Source organism: Drosophila arizonae, chromosome 2 (assembly GCF_054131065.1).
Source record: "Drosophila arizonae isolate 15081-1271.41 chromosome 2, UAZ_ARI_1.0, whole genome shotgun sequence".
NCBI lineage: Eukaryota > Metazoa > Arthropoda > Insecta > Diptera > Drosophilidae > Drosophila > Drosophila arizonae.
In genome coordinates this window covers 27,203,385-27,218,412 of record NC_142922.1, presented here as the reverse complement: position 1 = coordinate 27,218,412, position 15,028 = coordinate 27,203,385, and the positions used below count along the sequence as shown (strand labels likewise).

Here is a 15,028-nt window from a genome sequence, read left to right as displayed (position 1 = left end):
CCTGCCTATAATATTTGTTTGTTTTCAGGCAGCTTTGCATAATTTTCATCCATACGAATAGATACAACAACTATCTAAATAGAAAACAATAAATTTATTTCGGAATTTGTTGTTGTTGCTGCTGGCTCTGGCTAAATCTTCTTTATTATTGTTTGGAATTTGTTGGGTTGGGCCCGTCACGGTGCCCACAAACACTCATCTACACACACCTACAAAGTTTGGGGCAATTGTGTGATGGGTCGATCTTTCATTTGCCTACCTAGAGTCAGTTTTCGGGGCACGTAAATCAAACGCTGCTTACAAGTGGCTCGATTTCGGATCTGAGCTGAGTGCGTGAGTGTGTGTATGTGTGTGGCTTTATTTTTATTGTAATCAAATTTGAAATTAATTTTTTTTTCCAGCTATGCCATAAATAAACATTATAACAATAATAACACTAGGCATTTGAGGCAACAAGTCCAAAAATCAACTATACATACTGTATACATATGTACATATATATGTCTTGTCATTTGGCTTATGGCAGCTGATTAATCTTAGCATCTCCCAAATGGACGCCGCCTGTCGCGCCTCAAATGGAATGTCGCTCAACTGGTTCGCAGCGAACGTGTCCAAAACTGAGCAAAGGAATAGGCCAAGCGGCACAGCCGAGACACTTCAGCTGGCCAGACTTGGGAGTTCGACTCCATTTGAGAGCTTTTTGGTCATTTGCTTTCCATAATTCACAATAGTTAGACAATAAATAATTAATAATCAAATCAGCCGCGTGTGGACAAAAGTGTCAAATGGCTTATTGGGCAACACAGCATGCAATTTGCATAAATTTACATCAGTTCTTTGTCACTTACAGCCACAAATATTTATTTATCAGTCCATACTAATGGGCTGGGATTAACCTTTAAGGGCTATCGCCAACATATGCTCAACTTTTACTATTTTCAAATTCGAAAAGAAATCACATTCATAATTGTTATTGTACTGATAAGACGGTTCAGCAAAGTTAACTTCTTTTCGAGCGTTAAGTGATTTGACTTTGAAATGACTATTGTATGCTAAGCTTTAAGTCATTTAACCTAAAGATGTGGTTTTATATTAATCACAATTATGCAAAGTGCATATAGTTTTTATCTAAGCTGCATATTAGTTTCTTGTATTTAAAAAATTTTTGACTATCATATTGACACTCTGATTGCTGTACCGGATAATGATTCTGCTCATATTTATAGCCTATGAAGTCATTACAGTCTGCTAAGAAACTTTTATGTGAAGGGTGGCGATGAAAGATTCAACATAAGAGATGTCAGACTCTGATTTCCTCAAGGACTAGTACTAGTTTCATATGCCCTATACAGGGCTAACATGCCAATCATATCGTATGCTAGATAACTTTCCGCCACCTATGCTGACGACATGGCCTTCCTCCTCCAAATGCATCAACATGGACATGGAGGATGGTGGAAAGGTCAAACCCAAGAAGTCCATTCAAACCATCTTTGCATTTAGAAAAAAATTCCCAAAGAACGACAGAATAAAGTATAAACTCTTGCAAACTGTTATAAATAGAGTTGCTTTCACAGATTCGGTTCACTGCAGTTCATTGCAAGCCAAGCTAAAACTCTTGACAGTTGGATAATTTTCTCTTCAGCATTTACATTTCAATATTCAAATTTGATTTGAATTTATTTTTTTATTTCATTTTTTTCCATATAAATAATTAAATATTCATTTAACAAAATTATATGTATATTAACAAAGTCATCTAATTGTGTTTACTCAATTAAAAATAGTTGGTAAATCACAAATTTGGTTCACATTACGAAATGAAGTTCGACGTTGCCTTGGCTTAAAGTACTATCGGTCAGCTCTTCAGCTAAACACGTCAATGGCCATTCAATTAAAACACATTTTTGTCCATATATTTTATATGACTAAATGCGAAAGGCCAACACTTGAGTTGAGGCTATTGAAAACTGGTCCTTGTCTCTGCTTTAGCTGTTCATTTGCCAAGCCTCTCAGCGGGCTCAGCTGCTCAACAAGCAACAAGCACATAAAATATGACAACAACAAGTACTAATTATTTAATATGCTTAATGAACAAATGTCACCACGATGGTGGCCACAGTGGTGCAGCTAGCAAAGTGATTCACATTTGTGCACAGTGGCTAAAGAGCTAAAATTGGATTTCTAATTAACTAACTTTATAAATTTAAAAAGAGAAATTTAATGCAAATATGCAAAATGACTATATAAATTTGTTTTTAAATGTGCAAAAAATAAAAAATATCATAGTTACAATTACTTTAAATATAACTGTTTCAATCGAATTACTTGACATAGTTTGTAATTAAAAATCTTTTTATTTATCAAATAATTAACATTTTATATAATTTAAAAAAATTTAATAAATAATGCATTTATAGATTTTAAGATTTTGTTTTTTGTTAGGTTTTGTTTTTATTTTAGAATACCAAAAATATATATAAAGTTGTGAATTAAATAAATAAAATGATATATTAAATTAAATCCGAACTTATTTACATTCAATGAACAAAATATGAAATGTATCGATTGAAATTGTTGTTGGTATTTATTTTTTGTTTAGTCGTAGATTATATTTTAGATAAATTTCTATGCTTTGCCTCACTGTGCTGAGTTTAAAACTAATAACTGCTGTGCTTGCCATTTGTGTGGTGTTCGTTGTCTGCACATGGCTGAAATCTAACGCTAACACAGAAATTACTTGGCGCCACAAAACAACAACAACGACAACAGCAAGACCAACAACAACAACAACATCACACACATGCCAATGGAGCTCGGGGTATGGGCACCTTTTGGCCTCTATGGCATGGCACGCTGAGCGCCTGGCCCCAGTCTGGCCCGACAATCAAGTATGTGGACGTGTATGTGAATGTGTGTGACTAGTCATATGTATGTGTGTGTGTGTGTGCGGCTACCGTGTTGCAATTTGCGCTCCGTGGGTTGGCTTTTTGCATAGTGTCAATTTTGATTTAGCAAAATGTTGCAGTTGCCGCTTGCTCTGTCAGCGCCTCGCCCGATAATTCCCAAGCAAATGGAACTCCTACACACAGACATAGCTATGTATATACATATATATATGAAGTGGACAGAAAGTGGGTGGCGCTGACTAGTTTTTGAGAAACAAGAAAAATATTTCTTGCAGCTAAACAAAAAGTGGGTGCAGCTGCTGAGCTGCTGCTGCGTTGAGCCAAGCATCGAAATGCCGTTTGATTTTCTGCGTTTTCCTTCATAACTTGCATGAAATGCAATTTGTTGTATTATAAATGTGGCGTCATATGTCATTTTAGTTACTTGCATTTATTTTGACTAATATGCCAATATGCAAACAGTGGGATTATATACAAAGCTTTACTAGAAAGATATATGGATGATAGATTGGAAGCTAGATTTAAAATTCTACAATTTAATTGTAGTTTGTATACAAATTTGTTTTAGTTATTTACTTCGTGTAAGTTTTCTGCAAAAGTATATTTTTATGAATTTAAATAATTTAATGTGATTAATTTAATTCTCTTTGGATTTTGGCTTGCTTATTTTTTAAAATTTCAAATTCTATTGAAACTATATGGGTCATAAATAAACATATGTAAGAAATATTAAAAAAAAAAAAAATTTCACATTCACATTTTTTTATTATCGAGCTTGATGCTTTATGTAAATGGGCATAAAAAGAATTGAAAGTTGTCGAGGCTTTGACGCAGTTAACGACTGGAAAGAGTGCAAAATTGAGCCCGAAACAAGCGAAACTCGGAATGTGTGAAATGAATATCGAAAATATGTTTATGCGCATATTGAAAATGGTTTATGTAGATTGATCTGCAGACGATACAACAATTTGAAGATGATTGCCAGTGAATGGGCGCTCATTAAAAGAAGGTCTGGGAAAGTCGTAGTGAGCCCTTAAATAGCAACGATAGAAAGTCGAATATATGTATATATATTCAAATATGGCTAATAATTCTTTGTAAAACAAATATTAATATAAAAATTAAAAGATATATATATGTATATATATAGTATTATATTACAAAGTACTTTATATTCCATTAGTTGATTTCTCATGCTTGTAGATATTTTCAATTTTCCTTAAGGCTAATAATTTTTAAATTATTAATCCATGTCAGCTTTCTCTCTCTATCTCTCCCTCTCTGCTTTGATCATCAAAATTAGTAATACCCTACTTTTGACCACCAATTGAGAATATTTTTTAATGATTGTGTAGCATTTTACCATTAACTGAACTTAAATTTCACTCTGGACCGGCAGATTCATTAAAAAAATGCAAAAAATTTTTTAGCCAAACTAATTAAACCGAAACTTATATAATGAACCATGAAGAAAGACGAGGCGAATGCCCTTTGCATGCCTTTGTGCCTCGCAATCTTTGGCTCCCTTTTTCGTTCATCATCGCGCGGCCAGTGGATGAAAATTACCTGTCATTAATCAATGGAAAATAGTTACAATACTCTGCCTCTCACTCCCTCTCTCACTCTGTCTCTCTTTCTTTCTCTTTCTTTCTTGTACTCTTGCTCTATGTTATTTGAGTTTGATTGCTGCTGGGAGGAATAATTCAAATTCCAATGCAAAGCCAAAGCAGACGAACCAGTTCGTTGCTTAAGTCTTTTGTTTTATGACCCAAATTTCGAACAAAGCGACAGGCGAAACAGTCAACTGTGCATAAACGCCACTTAACCTAAAATGTAATGTCCAACAAAACAAAATAAATCACAACAAGCCCAAAAGAAACAACAGGCAAAGACGCTGACTTACCGCAAATTACATGCTGCGCGACAGCAGCTGCAACAACAATAACAGCAACTGCAACAACTACAACAATGAAGCCACTGTGAACGTGAATGATGGCGCATCTAATCCAAGACAGCGCATAAATCCAGGCCAAACTTAATCCAATAAAAATGCCGACTAAATGCAAACGCGACAAATGCTTGACGAACGAATAGACAGCGCTAATTTATTTAAAAGACTTGCCCGACTTTTGCCTAGCACGCGAAGCAGTTAGACTGAGTCGGCGCGGCTGCTATAGTTGCCACAGACTGGGCCGACTCTGGCTTGGCAGCAAAATTTTAATTAAGACAAAATATTTGAGATTCTAACGATGACGACAACGAGCTGACTTCAACAAGCCAACAATTTGCCGCGCGCAATTTTTCAAATTACATTTCATTAAAGCGCGACAGAGAGAAAGAAAGTAAGTGAGAAAGAAGCCGCGGCCGTGGCCGCGGCCTCATGAGCAAGTGGAGAGAAAATACTCAGATGAAAAGGCAGAGAAGAATACAAAAACAAAATGAAAGAAAAACGAATGTAAAGCACCGTTTTGTCTGATTTCTGCTGCACACACGTACAGAAATTTAGATGCTGCGAGCCAGCAACGACAACAGGTTATCTGTATCTTTGTATCTGTTGTATCTGCGGGCTGCTCGCTGCCAGCTCTGATCAGTGATCACGCTGCCCGCATGCAGCGACGCCCGCATAGGGTGACGCTTTGTGGCTTAGAACGCAACTCTTTTCTTTCTAATATGCCACACATAAATTGTTCGCTTCTACAAATTAAATTTGTAAACTTTTGCTCGCTGTTGCCCTGCAAAGCAGAACCAGAACAAAAGCCGCAACTGCAACATTGACAACAATCACAACAACAGCAACAACAGCAACAACTATGTCAGTCACTTGGCAACATTGCCAACTAGCAGCGACAACATTCCAGCTACCTTTGCTGCCCGCCAGCCGCTCCCCCTCCTGTCGCATTCCCTCCTCTACAGCTTTCAGTAGTCATCAAGCCCGTAACTAGCTGCAGCTACAAGTTGCCGTTTCTAATACAAAACTGTCGCTTGTGGCCGTGAGAGCTGCAAAACTGCACTGCAGCTCTCTAGCACTACCCGCCCGCCCGTCTCTGGCACCATCGCTGGCTCCGTCTCCCTCTCTAGCTCCATCTGTGGCCATTGCTGGCAGCGGCAGCAAAATAAAAAATAATAAAAAATACATCGCATTGCATTTCAGTATTGCTTATTGCGCCGTTGCAAGCGCTATGAAATCATATATTGTACGTTTACAAAAAAAAGCTAAGCAACAAAAATTGTAGACAAGAAAGGTATATCAGCAGACAGAGCCACTGCGAAGAGTGTATTACTCTGACTTTGCTTGTGGCTTGCTTAAAAACAATGAAAATCTCTAGTTATGTTTAACCTTATCTTTAGTACATATATGCTAATTAATATTTGTATATACATATATAAATTTTCAATTAAAAAGAAAAATATTTAGACATATATTATGAAATATCTTAATTGATTTAGAAATTGATATTAGAAAAGAATTCGTACTCAAATCAGTACAATTATTTTCATTTAATTAATATTAATATAATAAATATGAAAATAATTAGAAACTGTAAATAAATATGTAATAATTTATAATTCATTTAAGCTTAGAAAAATTTATTATATTTTTATTTAAATATTATAATAATTGTTAATATAATGTCTTATCTTTTCTCCAGGAATTGCTGATTAGCTGGCTGAGCTAAAGGAATTTAAGTTTGAGTTTTATTAGACATACATAAATAAGAAATAGGATTATTGATTTCTACTATATATATTATACTTAATTAATTGTTCGTGAAAAACCTAGATAGCAAACTTGCGAAGAAGAACTTGAAAAACTACGTCCTTTGTTATAGACGTATTTGTGGATTGTTGTTACGTATTTGTTTTAATGTCGATAAATAAGAATTAAATATGAATTGAATATTACTAAAGCGCACTATATTACACTATATTAAATTCGTTTTGTGCCGTTCCGCTTTTTAGTGCTTGCTTATAGAAGAATATTAGTTGTGCATCTGTTCTGCTCTGTTATATAGAGAGTAAAGATCATATCTTTTCACTATATCTGTTTTATAAATATTTAAATCAATTAAGATTCGATGCTTTATTTTTATTTTCATTTTTTTTTATTTTTTTTTTTTTAAGTTTGGACGAGAGTTTTATTTAATTATTAATCTATCCAAAAATATTACCAAGCATTCCCACTAATTTTAAAGCTGTCCATTCAGTTACGTTTAGCTTCTTAATATATTCGCTAGCATTCTCTCCCGCATGACCAATTGCTTGCATCGTTCTGCCCGCTATTATTAAAGCTTCATAAAACTTTTGTTTGATAAGGTTTATGATGAACCCTTGATTGTTTGAAAAATGTGACAGGAGCAGAACTGAAAAGGAGATGAATTTATTTATTTATGTTATTTGAATACTTTTCGTATTTCTGCACATTCCACGTACTGGCAATTATGAAATAGGCCTGTAGACGATTCGCCATGTTTTTAATGTTCTAGTCGATAACAAAACTATTTCTGAGTACCGATTTTAGTCGACTTTAAAACTCATTTATTCGTCAATCAAATTCGTCATATATCATATTAAATTAATTTTTAATGCTATTTGGATATTTGCAGCTGCACTGGAACCAATTGTCGGTGTTGGCGTAACAAACTAGAATATATCATAAACCCATTATTAAAGGCACCGTAGATGTTAAAGGACTAGTGATATAAGGCACTAGATATCATGGGTACAATTAATAATTGTATCAAAAATATAAAGGATATAGGAAATACCTTTATATTTTTATACAATTATTAATTCTTTACAGATTAGGGAAATTATATCATACTGTTATACAAATTACAAAAATTAATAAATGTTTATCTTGTTTATCTTGATCCAGTATGATTAGTTAGCTTAACTAAAAGAGAGTTTTAATTTGAAGTTTATTATAAATATATGTATACATAAGTGAAATATATTCACCAATATTTTTCAATCTTCGTTTGATCAATTTCATTGATCCTTTATAAATTACATTACATGCATTATAAATATTTTTCAAAACAATCATATTCAAATATTTTTTTTGATTTGATTCTAAAATGTATTATTATAATTAACTTAAAAAACAGCTAAATAATTTTTGTATAGCAATTGCAATAAATAAAAAATTTTTTAGCTTAAATGTGTTTTAAAATTTTTATTTAGTCAACTATTTGGGAGACTTATTGCAATGATTAAATTTAGAAATCCAAATCTGTTATCTTGCTGAAGAATTGGGAAAATATATTTAGCAATAAGAAATTTCTAAATAATAATCAATTATAATAAAAAGCATTACATCTCTCCTTCTCTAATATGATTGGATTAAATTAAACATATTTCTTAGCTATGAATTAAATATAATAAAGGCAAGCTGAATGCTTCTCATTGTTTTGATTAGCCGCATATGAATTTGCCAACTGTATGACATAGTTACTATGGCCAGCTAAGGTATTTAAAAGTTCATTGGAAATCTCATGAAATCGACGCGCGGCTTTTCCATGTCTGCGACGGCGTCGTTGACGATGTTGTCGGCTGCTTTTGGTTTGAAAGCTTTTTGGTTTTTGATATCTGAGGCTCGAGGGGGCAGCTGTGGAAAGGGGCGCCTTGATTGAGGCTGCGGGCCATGGCTGACTGGACTGGAACGGACGAACGGGCAATGTTGGCCTGGCTCGGCCGACTGCGGCTGGCTTGTCATTGCAATGCGCATATGTTGACATTTTTTATAAAAATACTTTAAATTGTGGTTAAATGCATTAAATGGCTGTGCCAGGCGGGCTGAAACTAAGGCCTATGATATTTGTTTCTTTTTTTTTTATATTTTGAGAGACGTTCAAGTTTGTCGTTTGAGTCTTTTGTTTAGCCATGGACATTTGGAAAGCTGCAGCGGCCGTCACTTGCCTGGCAAGGAAAGTGCTTTGCTCAAATGTCATAATGTTATGTCAAATCTCTGACAGATATCAAATTAACAATTTATTAACATTTAACCTTTCGTGGCAAGATAAAATACAACATAAAAACCATATGCTTTCCGCGTTGGCTGGCACAACATAGCGGATGCCTGCCAGGCATTCAAATAACAGACACAAAACCAAGAAAACATTTGGCACACAGATGGAACAGCATGGGGTGAACAAATACATATATATCCATACATACACATATAGCTATAGACACACATATGCATAGTTAAAGCTAGATAATTTTATGTATTCGAGTGGTTTTATTCCCAGAAAGGGAACAGATAGTCAGACAGCTAGACAGATAGACAGAAAGTCACACTGCGCCGCCGATTGGGCTGTAATTGATGTTTGCTGCGACTGCTCGCATTGCAAATGAGTATTATAAAATTAAATTAAATGCCAATTATCATATCCGTTGCCAGGGCCAGTAATGAGAAACTAACTAGCATTGGTGGCTGCGTTAATGTTTATAACTTTTTCGCTCATTGCAAACAGAGCTAGATGTGTGTGTGTGTGTGTCGGTGTACCAGTTATGAAAGCAAAAAATACAAAAATAACAACAACAACAACTACACCACGCTGCATGCAGCCTGTTACTTATAATGGGCGTCTATGCAGATCAACCAGTTGCTGCAGCAGCAGCAGCAGCAAGCACTGAGGCTGTCTGACTTCCTTTACGTATAATTTGCATGCGAAATTGCCAGGCAGCCAGAGAGGGTGTATCTGTATGTGTGTGTGCGTGTGTGTGTGTATCTGTGAGAGCGCGAACGAGTTATGGCCAAAGTGGTGCATATATAGAAACCACAACAGCCGCAAACACACAAACAAAATATATTTAAAAAAAAAACAACAACAAATATTTCTTTGAAGGTGTGATTTTAATGTGACAACTTTGCAACTGGTTTGGGCCAGTGCAGAGTCGCAGTCAAGTCTCTTCAGGGGCAGGAAAGATGTGCAATAATTTACCAAGTTAACGTCTGTCTAGGATATCCGTGGAGCTGCAATTATTCCTTGAGAATCTTACGTTCTAGCACCATAAAAAAAGCCAAATACTTTTTTTTTTTTTGTTATTTTCAATTTTGCGTTAACTGAAGCCACACAAAAACAAGAGAGAAAGAGACACGGACAGAAAGATAGACAGGGAGGGAGAGAGAGTAAGAGAGAAAACCTGAATTGGAATTGCAATTTAATAAATAGCAGTTGCTACCTTTTTTATACACGTCACTCGTTTAGTTTTCATTTATGCATCGCACAGCTTCTCATTATTTGGCAGTTTTTGCTTCATTAAATTCCGTTTTAAATATATATACATATATACGCATATGTACATACATACATATGTGTTTGCGTTTTAATTTCCTTTTGCTATTCCATTTCACACAACTTTTCTCTACTTTATTTTTATTGCAAGCAAGTTGGTATTGTGTGTATGTGTGTGTGTGCGTGTGTGCGCGCACGTATGTATGTGTGCGCTGATCTTTCACTGTGGCTCTTTTACTTTGCTTTATGTTATCTTTTTGCTGCCTTTGCTTTGAGCATAGCACCAGCAACCACTACACGGACGCACTATACACACTCGCGCTCACTTGGCTCACTATCTCACTTGCTCGCTCACTCACACACACGCGCAGGCAGGCACGCAACGTAATGCGGCGCCTCAAGATTCAGTTTCATCCGCAACGACACTGCACGAATTACAGCGCTCGGCAACAGGTAAATGGCAACTGAGCATGCGGCTCGTCGCACAGTGACCGACCCTCTGTGAGCTGCGGTTGTGAGTCACTGCTCCGCGTGCTCTGTGCTCATTGACTCTCTCTCTGTCTACTCTTCTCTGCCGACTGCGACTCTTTACGGGTCGGCGTTGCCAGCAAAAAGGAAAGACTTAGACAACAAACCTGCGGCATCGAAGTGCTTGAAAAATAATGAATAAAGCATAAATAAATAAAAACAATTTAAAAATAATTTTAGTTACATAAAATATATATTTATTAAAATATTTATATGTATTTCTTTGTTTTAAGGAGGAGTTAAATAATAAATGAGCAGGAGGAGTTTAATAGTAAATGATTATGAAACAATCAAAAAATTAACTTCTTTTATTTGTTTTAATTTTAGTAGTAAAGTAGTAAAGTAAGTAAAAAAATATTGAATTCAATTTGTGTGAAGTCGTTCCGCCTTTTAATACTTACTCGCAAAGTTATGAAAGTACTATATGGAATTTGTATAATTTACGTTTTCATCGATTTTCTATAGAGTGTTATATACCGTGTTAGATACCGAAACGAACAATATTTTCTAGTCCAGTAAATCCCGACCACCTCTTTCCCTAGCTTCTGTCTGATGTGAAAATTTTATAAATACTTAAATTAAGGAATAATTTCAAGACCAGAAATGATTGCTCTATTTTTTATTTGTATTTATGGTTTGGTTTGATTTAGCGTCCAAGCACACTACCCACCGTTTGCTTTATGCCTGTTCCGCTAAGATTTTGCAGGTAATTACCAGCAGTCTCTGCCACACTACCAATCGCTTCGATCTTTTCACCCCCGTATATTACACCGTCAAATATCTTATTTTTGATTGAGTTTATAATGGAGCCTGGGCTATTCGGAAAATGTAACAGAAGCAGAACTGCAAATAAAACGAGTGTATTTCTGTTATTCGAATTTTTTTCAGTATTTCTAAAGATTCCACGCACTGGCAATCATGAAATAGGTCTGCAGATGATGCGCCATGTTTGTAATGATCTGGTCGGTAGCAAAACTTATTCTGATGTCAGATCTTACTGGACTTTATTCAGTTATTCGTTAATCAAATTTACCATATATCGTGTTATATTAATTATTTTTAATTTAATTTGCAGGTGTACTGGAACCAATTATATGACTCAATAAAAAAATAGTATTGGATATACTTTAGTATACTTTTTGTTTTTTTTTTTATCATAACGCTATGAAAGCAGCAGTAAACACGTTAAAACAACATGAACTATACTTTTGAGCATCAAACGGGAAAGGTTTAAATCATCGGTCATACATCGATGCATCGAATATTCAAGCCGATGTATCAATCCAACATCCATGCTTGATTTTGAAAACATCGATGGACATTGACATCGACATCGACGTTTTCATTAAAAATGTACTGACTAGTATATCCTATAAAAACTTTATTATACAATATAAATGAATTTTCTTTCTGGTAATGATTAAGGACACCGTAGATGTTAGAGATATGAAGCCCTAGATATCATGGGTACATGGGTAGCTTCTGTCTAATGTGAACATTTTATAAATGTTTATATCAATTAATATTTTCATAGTCAGAAATTATTGCAAACTCTATTTTCTTTTAATTTCTTCGAATCCATCAACTTAAATCAATTTTGATTAATTGAACGAATTTCGATCCGATTCAGCGCCCAAGGCTATTCGCAAAAGTTTCAGCCATGCTAATGATATTCAATTGTGTTGCGTTAAGTTTCTTATAGTATTCGGTTGCATTGTTTCCCGCAAGACCAAGTGCTTCGATTATTTCGCCCGCTGCTATTAATGTGTCATATATCTTTTTCTTGACTGGGTCTAGGCTGAGCCCTTGGTTATTCGGAAAATGTGACAGGAGGAAAACTGCAAAAAAATTAATTAATTTCTGTTATTATGTTCGAATTTCCACGTACTGGCAATTATGAAACAGGCCTGTAGATGATTTGCCATGTTCGTATTGTTCTGGTCGATAGCAAAACTATTTATGATGCCAGATTTTACTGGACTTAAAACCCCATTTTTTCGTTAATAATATTCGTCATATATCGTGTAATATTATTTTCCTTTACAACTGATATGGAACCAATTCTTCGACTCGATGTTTGCGTGACAAACCTGGTATAACTTAAGCTCCCATTTAAATGTGATCAATGTTTTTAGAAAAGAGATATTGAGCAGTAGACATTATGGCTATATTTAAAATGTAAATAATGAAAGGTAATATTATCATACATATCCGAATATTGTCTATATTGGCATTTACACGCTATTACCGCATATATGAGGTTTTGTTAGAGTAATTTGTGGAACCTTCTCTGCTTTGCTTATATCCATATGCATAAATATATTTATATACATATTTACACTTTTTTTGGCGCAAAATTTGACAAGCATAAAGCTCTCTAGTTTTAATTTATATGTAATTAATTTCAAATACGTTTTACTCTGCCTAGATTCGTAGTAAATCCACAGCTTTCGAGTTGCAGTTACTTTCGAGAGCTGCGGCTCCTTCAGTTGGAGATAGGCTGGTGAAAATTCTGTGCCACTTTTGCACTGGTCACACGTTCGAACAGGCCGCTCCGATGGCCAAGACATTTCACCATAGCAATAATAAATATCCCCACAGGCTAAGCTTGAAGAGAGCCACTGCGAAGAGAGCGGCAGAGAGAGAGAGAGAGAGCAAGAGCCCAGCCTGTGCCAGTGCGCTCAGGGCCAACAAATACATTGAAACAGCAGCAACAGTCGAAGAAAGAGGCTAAAGAGCACAAGTCGATATGTAAATGTGCATCTGTGTAAGTGTGTGAGAGTTGGATTACATGTGAGCATGCGCAGTGTGCGCCTCTCCCACCGATCAGTTCAGCTCGCTTTGCCTCTTTTGTTTGCAATGGAATTTCTTTCTTTTCATAAACATGTTTCGAGCGCACATTCAATGCTGCTGCTGTTGTTGTTGTTGTTTTTGTTATTGCTGCTGTTGTGGTTGTTGTTGTGGGCTTATTACAGCATTTATGAGGCAGGCGGCTTGGGCAGCATTTGTTGAAGGAGCACTCGCTCAACCGCACACACATAAGCCAAAGTGGCATAAAACAAGTTCAGCAGCGTCCACGGCTCCGGCTCTGGCTCTGGCTCTGCCGCTGCCTCTGTCTCTGCCTCTGTCTCTGGCTATGGTTCTGTCTTCGGCTTTGGCTTCTTGAATGACTGCGGCGCAGGAATGCAGTGTTGTAAATATTTTCAGCAACGACGACGTCGACATTGTTGGCTTGGCTTGGCTTGGACGCCGAATCAGAGCAAGTCAAAGCCAGAGTCAGCCAAGGCAGCAGATCGCGACAACGATCAGAGCACAGAATACAGAGCCACAGACACAGGCGAACCCGAAGCTGAAGTCAGAGCCACAGCCATGGCCACGACAGCAGCAGCAGCAGCAGTCGCCGCAGCAGCAGCAACAGCAGCGGCAGCAATGAAAATTGCTGAGAGCGCCCCGAGGGCTTCCACTTGGACTTGGACTGGGCCTGGATCTGACCAGGTCTTAAGTCCGGGCCGTTTGTTGTTTCCAACAACATTGACCACGATCGATAACACTTACACACACATGCACACAAACACACACAAACACACACATACACACACTGAAGCACACATGAGTGCCTCACATGCTAGTCACTGTTTATGTTTATGAATTGTATTGCAGATATTCAGATCGGGCGCAGACGGGAGTACGGCATTATGCGTTTATCTTAGAGGGTTAATATTTTTTCTAGACCCCGCATTCTGGACTTGGTAATTAAATCGCAAGAAGCTGATAATGATGCAACATACGAGCGCAGTCGGGCAACAGCAAAAGGGCTACTCCACTCCACACTCACTCACAATTACAGCCCCAAATATGCCCTCTAGGAAATTATTCATGATAACACAGATTGCATTGATTGATTGCGCGCGCGTTCCCTGGGCTCGGCACAGTTGGACTCGAGTCTGAGTTGGAGTTGGACTCGGAGTTGGAGTCGAAGTCGGAGGCTGAGCCGCTGTTCGTTCGCGGCCCGGTCGCCCTCCTGGTAGCAGCCGCTCGGCCTGAGTTATTTGAGCTATTAAATGTCTGTGATTTGCCCATAAGTTACTGTTCCGATCTCTAGATCAATTGTTGGCAGCCCAGGCGCTTCCACATGTGCCTGTGCCCCTGTGGTTATTGTGCACACCGCGCCACAAATTAGTGCAAGCCGAACCATTCTTTCGACTTTGCATCACAATCACACGATCTTCTTGTTTTACAGCAAATAAAAGTAGCAATTAATTAACAAACTTTAATAAAATAAAAAATTTGCAACATAGTTGTACATATTTTTATATAGTATAAATAAATAAAGAGTTGACCTTTTTATAA

At 36.5% G+C, this 15,028-nt stretch overlaps 1 long non-coding RNA gene across 1 annotated transcript; it reads right to left on the bottom strand.

Annotated features, from left to right (window-relative positions):
* Positions 1 to 11,282: 11,282 nt before the first annotated feature.
* Positions 11,283 to 11,700, bottom strand: LOC149270646 (uncharacterized). The gene is made up of 2 exons (XR_016270465.1): positions 11,589 to 11,700; positions 11,283 to 11,521 (listed from the first exon to the last, which is right to left on the bottom strand). It is a non-coding gene; the product is annotated as an uncharacterized LOC149270646 (long non-coding RNA).
* Between the last annotated feature and the right edge of the window lie 3,328 nt (positions 11,701 to 15,028).